The sequence below is a fragment of the Trichechus manatus genome, unplaced genomic scaffold, assembly GCF_000243295.1.
Source record: "Trichechus manatus latirostris isolate Lorelei unplaced genomic scaffold, TriManLat1.0 scaffold00005, whole genome shotgun sequence".
NCBI classification, from domain to species: Eukaryota; Metazoa; Chordata; class Mammalia; order Sirenia; family Trichechidae; genus Trichechus; species Trichechus manatus.
Window position 1 is genome coordinate 5438045 of NW_004443941.1, and position 12455 is coordinate 5450499.

Genomic DNA, 12455 nt, shown 5'->3' on the forward strand with positions numbered 1-12455 from the left:
CTCTGAAGGTTCTAGGGGAAGATCCTTCCCTCCTTTTTCCAGGCTTCTGGTTGTTCCTGGAAATCCTTGGCATTCCTTGGCTTGTCGATGCATCACTCCAATTTCCAATTTCCACCTTCATCTTTACATGGCTACCTTCCCTCTGTGTCTCTGTCTCCTTGTGTTTCTTCTCCTCTTTTTATAAGGACACTAGTCATATCGGAGTAGGGCCTCCCTGCTCCTATGACACCATGTTAACCTAACTAATAACATCTTCAAAGACCTTATTTCCAAACAAGTTCAACATTCATAGGTACCCAGGGTTAGGACTTCAACATGTCTTTTCCAGGGGACACAAATCAACCCTTAATAAGAGCAGAATGGGACTGTCTTTTACTTTTATACCATTCATCCTTCTCCATCCTCATCCTATTCTGATGGGAATTTCTAGCATACTGGTGAACTATACAATTGACACCTTTGAATTATGATGTTGAAGAGTATTGAATAGACCATGGACTGCCAAAAGAATGAACCAATTTGTCTTGGAAGAAATACAGCCAGAGTGCTCCTTAGAAGCAAGGATGGCGAGACTATGTCTCACATACTTTGGACATGTTATCAGGAGGGATCAGTCCCTGGAGAAGGAAGGACATCAAGCCTGGTAAAGTAGTGGGTCAGCGAAAAAGAGGAAGACCCTCAACGAGATGGATTGACAGAGTGGCTGCAACAAGGGCTCCAGCATAACAACGATTGTGAAGATGGTGCAGGACCGGGCAGTGTTTCGTTCTGTTGTACATGGAGTCACTGTGAGTCAGAACTGACTTGACGTCTCCTGACAGCAACAACAATACGGTGGTTATGCTGTGGTATGTTATCTCTACAGTCGGAGAAATATTTTGCTTTTCTTATGGGCTCCTTACACTTTTATTATGTGTTGAAGAATGGGAATCACCAGGGGGTATGAGACTTGATGATGCAGATTCAAAAGATGTGGCATGAAACTGGACTGGCCAGATGGATGAAGCCAGGATTCTGACGGGAGAGGAAGAGGTAGAGAAATAAAGAGACGAAGACAGAGAAGGATCCATGGCCCACAGTACCAACCTCTGAATGCCAGGAATATTCCTTTCTGGATAGATTCTTGTTGGTGATGCCCTGGGCCCTAGTCTTTTCCAGATTTTAGGCATGATGCTAGGGTTAGATGAGTATGACTCGTATTTATAACAAAAGTTTCCACATTTTTCCAGACATTTACCAGGTAGGGGTTAAATTGCTCTGATAGCATTTGCCTTCTAAACATTTTATAATCTTCATCTCCTTTCTTCTTTTCATTGCTGTTTCTTTAAGACTGGGAGCCTGAACTTCAAAGAATCCAAGGTTCCGTGGAAGCCAGCGAAGGAATCTGAGAATTTAAACACAAGTTCTCTTGTTTTCCTCAAGTGAGGTGGAGGGTGATGAGTTTGTTGTTGGTTTTGGAAATTTCTATTTTGTGTGATAATGACTTTTTGCTTTATTCTGACTATAAAAAAACAAGACGCACCAATTATAGAAATCTGAAAACTACAGAAAACACTGAGGAAGAAAATTAAAATGACCAATAAACTTATCACTTAAAAAAATAATAATTATTACTTAACGCATGGTTTTCAATATTTTTATCTGTAGATAACACAGAACCACACATAACATATATTTATAAAATTAGGGTACATGTGACCACTTTCACTAAATATTATATATAATTGCTTTCTTCTCTTCTTAATTTCATTTAAAATCATTCTGTGACCCACAGTGTTTCATGTGTAAGCATGTCCTATCTTTATGGAACTAAACCTCTCTTACAGAATTGTTTTTTTTTCTTTTTTTTTCATATAAACACCACTGCAGAAAGTCCTCTTCATTGTTTACTTCACCTTAAGCAAACAGCAGCCACACTTCTTTAAATTGTTCTTATCAAGTCCCCAAGGAGCTAGACTGCCACCACGGCCACCTACTAGCATCAACACAATCTGGTGAAAAATTGTGCAGGGAGAATATCAAATGGCTTCTTTTGAAATCGGAGATGTTATGATGCAGGATGGGGAGAGAGAGAAACACATATCCTCTGTTTTGCAAGGTGGTGGTTGATAATCCGGTACTGGGAACACCCTTTGATGGCTGCTTAAAAGGCAGCATAGTCAGTTCTGAAAACTTTTATAACCAGATGAACTTTGAGTGAGGTAGGGAAGGAGGAAGGGGATGACTAATTCAAATAGCAATCCAGTCAACATCAAAGATCATTGGTATTTGATTCGAGAGTGGATAGAATTTCTTTTGGCAATAGGAATAATTCCCTAAATTCAGGCTTCAAATAATATTAATATAAGTTAGCATTTCCTGAGCTCACAAAACCTTGGACACATTTATGGAACATTGGTCAGAGGCTAGGATCCAGCTCGGGATTAAATTTGTTCCTCCAGGTAGTATGCGATGCGGTCATCCTTGAGCAGATAAACCTAGAGCTGCCGCATGACACTGATGGTAGACGGCCATTTAGCAGTTAACTGAAGCCGTGGAAAGAAGCTGATGTTCTAACAAGTGCGGTCCTAAAAGAGTAGTCAGCAAGGAATACGATAATAACAAAGTAAAATTGCAGTTGCCAGCACGTGCTCTAAGTGAGCGTTTGCTTTAATCATGTAAAAATCCAGATTATTCTATGATGGGCTTGTTTCCCCAAAGATTTGTAAATTGCCTGTCATGTGATGGGAGAAATTTTCCCCCAGAAACCAAGTTGCAAACTACGGTAAAGAACCCTTATCAATTCTCAACTTCTACTCAACACGCAAGTTACCTCAAGTCCAGCGTTGCATTGTTGTTGTTAGCTGCTATGGAGTCGGCCCCTGACTCACGGCAACCCGTGTACAACAGAACAAAACACTGCCCGGTCCTACGCCATCCCAAAGATGGGTTGCAGATGGGACCTTCATGATCCATAAGGTTTTTATTGGCTGATTTTCAGAAGTAGATCGCCAGGACTTTCTTCCTAGTCAGTCTCAGCCTGGAAACTCCACTGAAACCTATTCAGCATCACAGTAACACACAAGCCTCCAGTGACAGACAGTGGTCGCTGCGTATGAGCTGTATCAGCCAGAAATCCATTGTGGGTCTCCTGTATGGAGGCAAGAATTCCACCTCTGAACCACCACCGCCCCCGGTGCATTTTCCGATTACCGTGGCTGCTTTCAAACTCCTGGTGGCGCAGTGGTTAAGACCTGTGACTGGTAACCAACAGGTCAGCCGTTCGAATCCACCAGCCACTCCTTGGAAACTCTATGGGGCAGTTCTTCTCTGTCCTATAGAGTCACCATGAGTCAGAATCAACTTGACAGCTATGGGTTCACCTGACTGTGGAGCTGAGAGAAGATACACAAGAGCACACTGTTCTATAATGCTATGGATTGAATTGTGTCCCCCCAAAAAAGATGTGTTGAAGCCCCAATTCCTGTAACTGTGAACATGGGAATACGACCTTACCTGGAAATAGCTTTGTTGTTGTCAGTTAATCAGGTCATAGCAGAGTAGGTTTTAATCCCTTCTGAGTGGTGTCTTATAAAAGGAAAGGACAGACAGAGAGACACAGTCACTCACAGGGCTAAGAGGCCATGTGAGATGTATCAGCAAGTCAAGGGAGACCCAGAAACGCCCAGGATGACCAGAAGCTAGGAGAGAGGCGTGGAACCGCCCTCTCTCACAGCCCACAAAAGAACTCGGCATGGCTGCTAACTGATTCAGACATGTAGCCTCCAGAACTGTTATACATTTCTGTTCTTTAAAGCCACCCACCTCCTGGCATTTTATTATGGCAGTCCTTGAAAACTGACAGAGCATTTCCACCAAACAGACACAGCAGGCATAATAAACTCAACATATGTAATAGTAACTTCCAGTATATATAACAATAACACTTAACAAAATAATTAGAAAGTGATGAGCTTTGAGTATGTATTATCTTTGTTTTTAATATAGCTTATTTAATTATAAACTTATATCATGTACTTTTTAATAATGGCTGTGTTCATGGAAATCCAACAATTGTCCCTGGTGAGCCAGCACAAGCCAGCTGCCGCACACCCTGATATTCCTCCCACCGTCCTTACCTTAGAGCCCTGGTGGCGCAGTGGTTAAGAGCTCAGCTGCCAACCAAAAGGTCGGCAGTTCGAATCCACCAGCCACTCCTTGGAAACGCTCTGGGGCAGTTCTCGTCTGTCCTCTAGGGTCACTATGAGTCGGAATTGACTCAACGGTGATGGGTTTGGTTTTGCTTTGGTCCTCACCTCAGTGGTCCCTGGGTGGTCCAAACAGTTTGTGCCCCTCTACTTACCTAAAGGTTGGCTGTTCAAACCCACCCAGCAGCACAGGGGAAGAAAGGCCTGGCCATCTGTTTCCGTAAAGACTACAGCCAGGAAAACCCTATAGAGAACTTTTACTCTGTAACGCATAGGGTCACCATGAGTCAGGGGCCAACTGGACAGCACTGAGTTTTGGTTGGTCTTCATCTCCCAGCTTCTTGCCTAGGTTCCTGTCCCTAAGTTAAATCCACAGCATTTGTATAAGGTTTACTAGGGAAGGGCTTTTTATTAGCTAACCAGTGAATTAAATGGCTTTTTTCCAACTTCCTGCTTGTCTATCCCTCATTCTTTGCAGTTAATCCAATAGGAAAATTTGAAATTCACATAAAAGAGCTAAAGGTGGGTCGTTAAACACTAAAGATGAAGATCCCTGTATACTGTAAAAAACAAACAAACAAACTCACTCATAAATTTCAGCATTTCCTCTAAGGAGCTAGGACTCAGGTGAGCCTACTCATTTGAGAAGATCAGAGATAAAGAGCTGGATGGTAGGTTTGGTGGCGGGGATGGGGGGAGGGAGTGGCCAGGAGGGTCAGAATGCTGCTAAAGAGAACAGGACTGACCCAAGGGTGGCTAAACGGCCACTAGTTCTCTCCTTCCAGACCTGGGGCAAAGTGAGAGTTTAGACAAAAGAATAGAAGTGGATCAGAAGATAAAATTTAAAAATAGCAGCAATATGGAAAGAAGAGAAGACATGTGGTATCTGGCCTTGGATCCATAAGCAACATGGTGAAAGCTAAGGGAACAAAAATCAACACTAAAAAACGACCATACTGCTATTTACCATTATTTTGTTAAAGCAATTATGGTGGTTGGAAAGAACTGAAGTGATGATAGTTTGCTTATAATCATATTCATAGAGACTCAATATTTAGACAAGAACCCAGACCCTCTCCTGAAACTCTGTTACATTTTGCCTTTACCTCTCCTGCCCTAATTTAATTGGGATTGTTTTCCAGGTTTTAAAATAGTCAGATTAGTGTTTTCTGCATAAGGCCTTAGAGCCATGAGTTGTTTTATGTCTCTGTGAAAAAAAAAGGTAATTTGTGATTAAATAAATCTGGGCAATAGTGAAGATTATGCCGTTTCTTCTGTAGATTCACAATGTATATTTGCACAATAAACATTCAGAGACATCTAGCAATTTTTTTAAAAGTCCAGTTTTGTCCTCCAGAAAACACAGTGGAAAATGTTGAGCTAGACCCTCAAACACAGGTTGTCTATGAGACCCACCTCACCTGAATACATGTGTCATCCTCTGTGACACTTTCAGGCCACAGGCAAACACTACCCCACCACAAAACAGCTCCCTGTTATTCAGTTATCCTTTGCCATCAAGCCAATTCTGACTCATGGCAACCCAGTGTATCACAGGGTAGAACTGCTCCATAGGGTTTTCTTGGGTGTAATCTTTATGCAAGCAGTTTGCCAGGCCTTCCTTCTGCAGGGCCTCTGCGTACATTTAAACCACCAACCTTTAGGTTAGCAGCCAAGCACAAGCCGTTTGGGCCACTCAGGCTCCTTCATTACTGAGTTACATGTCTAAATTTTCTTGAGTGGGACAAGACCTTTTATTTTGCAATAGGGGTTTTATAATTTAATACTGGAGGGAGAGTTCTATTTGAGGCAATGTGGGATAATGGGACATTAGATGTGGTGGTTAAGGTTGTGTGGCAGTTTGGCTGGACCATGACCTCAAGTGGCTTGACAGTTACGATGTACTCTGGCAGCTATGTAATCACCTCCATAATGAGATCTGATATAATGTAGTCACCTCCATGATGGGATCTGTTATGAGCAGCCAATTGGTTGAAAAGGAGTTTCCATAGGGGTGTGGCCTGCATCCAATATAGGTGGGCTTTCTGGCAAAGCTCACTGGCTTTTGCTCGCTCTGGATCCTGCAGCTGGCTCAGGTTCATCTGACCTCTGGTTCTTGGGACTTGAGCTAGCAACTTACCTGCCGATCTTGGGATTCATCAGCCTCTGAAGCCTGTGGGCCAGCAGACTGCCAACTGACCTGCCAATCCTGAGGTCGCCAGCTCCTGCAGCTACGTGAGTTAGGAGAAGCCTCCGGCCTGATCCACTTTCCAAAGACTTGGGACTTTCTAGCCTCTACAACCACGTGAGCCATTTCCTTGATATAAATCTCTCTCTATATATATATTTGTAGGTTTCACTGATTTTGCTTCTCTAGAGAACCCAGCCTAAGACACAAGATATGTGGCATAGTGGGTACAGCATGGGCCATGATAAAACGTGGAGCTTAATACTTGGTTCAGAGTTACGATAAGGATTAAATAAGATGTGAATCTGAGCCAGCCATACATCTCCAAATATGAATGATGACACTGTCAACCAAAACAGTTCCTTGAGTTGTCTTTACCAGAAATGCTTTAAAATTGTGATATGGATCAAGTTTCTTGATCCAAAACTTAATATCTTTGAACTTAATACTCATACTTGATATAGGGCTGGCCTTTGATATGTAAATTACTCATGCTGTCTTTGAGAATCATTATGAATGATCATGCCAGAACAACCCATATGCAAATGTGCCACCTGTCACGTCAAGTAAGATTTCTCTGGCATTTGTCGCAAACAAATGCTTCGGTATATAAATAGGGGACGTAAACTCTCCTGAATTAAGCACAGCAGGAAGTCAGTTTCAAAGTGGGGGAGGGAGATAAGTCTAAGGATCTATAGGCAATAATCATGGTGAAAAGAGCCAAGCAGAATGTAAAGAGCCAACCAATTCAAATGGTCGTATCAAGGGCCTTGCACAGTGAGCACAGCCTACATTCATGGAGGCAACACTTACACTTTGAAAATACACAAAAATCACCTTAGTGACTCCTCTGGATCCACGAGAATTAAATGAGATACATAATTATGTCACCTCATTAAGAGTACGTCAAATAGTTGTCATTGTGGTTAGGTGCCATCGAGTCAGTTCCGACTTATAGCGACCCTATGTACAACAGAACTAAACCCTGCCAGGTCCTGTGCCATGCTCACAATCATTGTTAGGCTTGAGCCCATTGTTGCAGCCACTGTGTCCATCCATCTTGTTGAGGGTCTTCCTCTTTTTCACTGACCCTCTACTTTACCAAGCATGATGTCCTTCTCCAGGAATTGATCCCTTCTGACAACATGTCCAAAGTATGTAAGACGTAGTCTCGCCATTCTTGCTTCTAAGGAGCACTCTGATTGCACTTCTTCCAAGACAATGTCAAATAGTAGGAACCCAAAAAATGGTGATTCTCCTACATGGACAACAAGAAAGGTGATTCTCTCCAAAATACTCCCACCTCCTGCTTCCTGATGCTTAGAGAAATATCAGATGACTTAATTATTAAAGAGAAGGTTTAAAATCCTTACGTCCCTCAGAAATTTAGCAAAAGTTAATGTCATAGTAATTTCTTCAAGGCGGATATAATAATACTGGAATCCCTGGGTAATGCAAATGGTTAACACGCTTGGCTGCTAACCAAAAGGTTAGAGGTTCGAGTCCACCCAGATGCACCTGGGAAAAATGCCTGGTGATCTACTTCCAAGAAATCAACCATTGAAAATCCTGTAGAGCACAGTTCTACTCTGACACACGTGGAGTCGCCATGAGTCGGAGTGGACTCGAAGGCAACTTTTTTTTTGCTTTTATAATAATGGTAATAGCTGACATTCATTGAACATTTAGTGCATGACAGGAATGCATGCATGTTGCTTTGTTAAATTTTCACAACAATCCTATGAGTTGGTTAGTTTACCGAACTGAAGAGTAAGGGAGAAAGATGAATGAATTTGCCCAGGCTACATAGCTTGGAACTGACAGAGTTAGAATTTGGTCCCGAACCATCTCTTTCCAAACTCCACACTTTTAACCACTACTCCATACAACCTCTCCTATGCTTTACTTCTGAGGGCAAAGTTTGATAATTTTTTTTAGACCAAAAGAGAAGGTCTATGAGGACAAGAAGAGAACAAAAAAATTGGGAGGTCAACAGGGGAATGTTGAGGAGGAGTGGGAGGTGGACAGGCATAAAAGATCGTGGGCCACCAGAACAAAGCTTCTCCACTTCATACTATCACCTTCCCCATGTGAAGGTTTCTTCTTAGGCTCTTCTTAGTCACCTTTGACCTTTCAGAATTAGTCAGCTACACCACATTGGGCCATCTGTAAGAAGGCTTCTTTATTGGAGCCAGAATTGTTGATCCTGTTAGCTGTCTCGAGTCAGCCCCTAACTCATGGCAATCCCATGCACAATAGGATCAGAGCATTGTGATCCATCAGGTTTTCATTGGCTGATTTGTCAGAAGTAGATTGCCTAGACCTTTCTTCCTAGTCTATCTTAGCCTAGAAGTGCCATTGAAACCTATTCAGCATCATAGCAACATGCAAGCCTGCACTGATAGATGGATGGTGGTTGCGCTTGAGGTCTATTGGGTGATAACGGTTCCCAAAGCTCCTGCATGGAAAGCGAGAATTTGACCAATGAACCACCACTGCCCCCAAAACAAAATTAGTGAATCAAAGCCCTCAGGTAGTCAGAAGATGGTGGCAGTTATTAAGGACCAGAAGAGTTCACGTATCATGTGCAGGAGCCATCCATTAGTAAAGCCATCATGCCTCCTTTAAAAGAGACAGTGATGCGACTGTTGAACTTGTACTGGCCAAACAGTGGAAAGGCTGCCCTACGGTAGAATCTGCATGATGGACCCAGCAACTGCCTCTTACAGCTTCAGGAATTCTTAGGAAGTCTTAGACTGTGACCTTACTCTACTGGAGAAAACTTAAGGGGTGTGCTATGGAATGAATAAATAAAACACTTATTTATTCAAAAACATGATCCAATCTGATAGAATATGCTTTGGAATAAATGCTTACAATGAAAGTTGGCTGGTGTCATTTTTCAAAGGGTCGAGGAACGAAATTATTAAAATCTGGGAAAATGTCTTATGAGACTTTGATGAGGTCTCTCATATTTGAAAAATGTGCGGAAAATGGGGAATATTATCTATATGCTTCCCTCTGACAGAAAGCGGAAACCACGTCACCTGCCTGACAGAGAGCAGTTTAAATTGTTGTTTCAAGACCTCGTTTTAAGCAGCTTCTATTATCATCTTTCCACACTGGAGACCTGACTTCTAACAATGCAGCTGTTACACATATTTATGTCAATGTGACCCCATGGCTGAGAGATGAGCATATATGACACATCAACTTAGGATTTGCACAGCCAGATACGGTCGTAGTAGTGAGTTCAACATAGAATCACAATCAAGATTTGATAAGCAAAGAAATGCATCCCAATCCAGGTATACTTAGTAAGTGAATCACATTTATTCAGTCTCCAAGTATATATAGCTCCAGATTGGGGTGGGGAGGGGGAGGAAAAGGCTTCAGCCTCAGTTCTGTAGATCATAGAGAAAAATCAAAACGAGAATACATATATCAGTGAGCAGTTGGCCCTTTAGAAGTCAGATGAGGTTATTGCCTGAGCCTTCTGAGCCAGGCCTTGTTCTGTGAGATAGGAGATTAGACAGACAATCTGGAATAGAAAATAAGATATACATCCATAAAAATGTTAAAAAACAAAAAAAAGTAATACTGATGATATATACTAATCCCAAGTGTTTGGATAAACAAATGTGAAAACAAGAGTTCTGCAAATTCTGATTTAAGCTGCCAAATAAACACAATGGAAAAGCAGGGGGTTACTATGCCATAGATTGTAGATATTTGTTATTTTTGGAGACGGGAGAAGTAGCATCAAATGTGGGTGTAGGGAGCACAGCTTCACCAAAGTAAATGATGTCACTAAGAGAAAAGGATGTTTGTACTAAAGAATGTGACATGTAAAATTTGGCAACAACACCAACAATACCAAAAAAATGAGTGTATGGTTACCTATGTATGTGTATAGGCATACAGGTGTACAGGTAGGTACAGGTGTGTACATACATGTGCACAGATAGAAGTAACTGTGTATGTGTAAGATACGTGTGTGCAGGTATATATATCTACAGAGGAAAAAATTACAGATACCTCTCAGACATGGCCAAATACCTCAAGAGATTGGTTTTCTGGGTTTGAAAGCCTAGGACCTTAGTCTCATGGGACAACTCAGTCAATTGGCATAATATAGTTCACAAAGTTCATGTTCTGCATCCTAGAGAGGTAAATAGCATCTGGGGTCTTAAAAGTTGTGAGCAGCCATCGAAGATACAAGTATTGGTCTCCACTCATCAGGAGCAAAAGAGAAAGAAGGAAATCAAACTCTCAGAGAAGAAACCGTTCTACAGGGTTAATAGCCTACGCAAGCCATGGCCGCATCTATCCTGAGACCAGAAGAACTAGATGGTGCCCAGCTACCTCTACTGACCATTCTGATCAGGGCCACAATAGACGAACCCTGATAGAATGGGAGTAAATGTGGAACAGAACTCAAATTCTTTAAAAATCCAGACTTGCTGGACCAATTGAGATCAGAGGACTCCCTGAGACTATTGCCCTAAGATACTGTTTAAACCTTGAATGGAAACCACCCCAAGACCACCTTTCAGCAAAATGACAGAGCACCACACAAATTAAATGATATTACTCATGAGTATGGCGCTATTAAAAAAAAATCTTTATGAGATCAAAATGTAAACAATTACTCTAAAACAAAGATGAGAAGATAAAGGGGCAGGGAAACTAGACTGCTGGAAACAGAAAATAGAACGTAATGAAAGAGAACGTGACTCATTTAACGAATGTCCCTGAACAAATTGTACAGAAATTGTCAAATGGGAACCTAATATACTGTGTAAACTTTCTCTGAAAACACAATAAAACATTAATTTAAAAAAATAACAGAGAGCATGTAGTGTCCTAGAGCTAGTAGCAAGAAATGCACTCCTATATTTAAGCTTTTTGGTGATATTAACTTATCTCAAAGAGGACCAGAGGTTAGTCCGAAGGACTTTGGGTAGTGCAAATGGCTTGCGCTCTGCTGGTAACCAAGAGATTTGCCATTTGAACCCACCCAGCAGGATCGTGAAGAAACAGGCCTGGGGATCTGCCCCCATAAAGATTACAGCCAAGAAAAACCCATGGAACACTTTTACTCTGTAACACATTGGATCTCTTAAGTCAAAAATCAACAGCAAAAACAAAATCAACAACAGAGGAGGTTGGTCAACTTGACGGACTCGATAGGCGCACTCAGTGTTTTAGTACCACAGGGGAGAAGGTAAGGCCGATATGAATGTCCAAATTGCTTAGAGAACTAGTGAGGTTTTCAAATGCTTAATGGAATCCGTGGGGTTGATTCATGCATTTAATTTATACCTGTATATATGAGCTTCATAAATGGTTGTTGAATGATGACTAAATGAATTAATGAATGAATTAAATCAAACAAATGTTGTTGTTATTGTTGTTAGGTGCCGTCGAGTTGGTTAGTACTCCTAGTGATCCTGTGCACAACAGAACGAAACACTGCCCGGTCCTGCATCATCCTCACAGTTGTTGCTATGCTTAAGCCCATTGTTGCAGTCACTGTGTCAGTTCATCTCATTGAAGGTCTTCCTCTTTTTCGCTGACCCTCTGTCAAGCATGATGTCCTTCTCCAGGGACTGATCCATCCTGACAACATGTCCGAAGTATGCAAGACACAGTCTCGCCATCCTTACTTCCAAGGAGCGTTCTGGTTGCACTTCTTCCAAGACAGATTTGTTCATTCTTTTGGCAGTCCATGGTGTATTCAATATTCTTCACCAACACCACAATTCAAAGGTGTCAATTCTTCTTCTCCAGTCTTCCTTATTCATTGTCCAGCTTTCCCATGCATATGAGGTGATTGAAAACACCATGACTTGGGTCAGGCGCACCTTAGTCCTCAAGGTGACATCTTTGCTTTTTAACACTTTAAAGAGATCTCTTGCAGCTGGTCTACCAAATGCAATGAGTCTTTTGATTTCTTCCATGGGTGTTGATTGTGGATCCAAGTAAAATGAAATCCTTGACAACTTCAATCTTTTCTGCATTTATCATTATATTGCTTATTGGTCCAGTTGTGAGGATTTTTGTTTTCTTTATGTTGA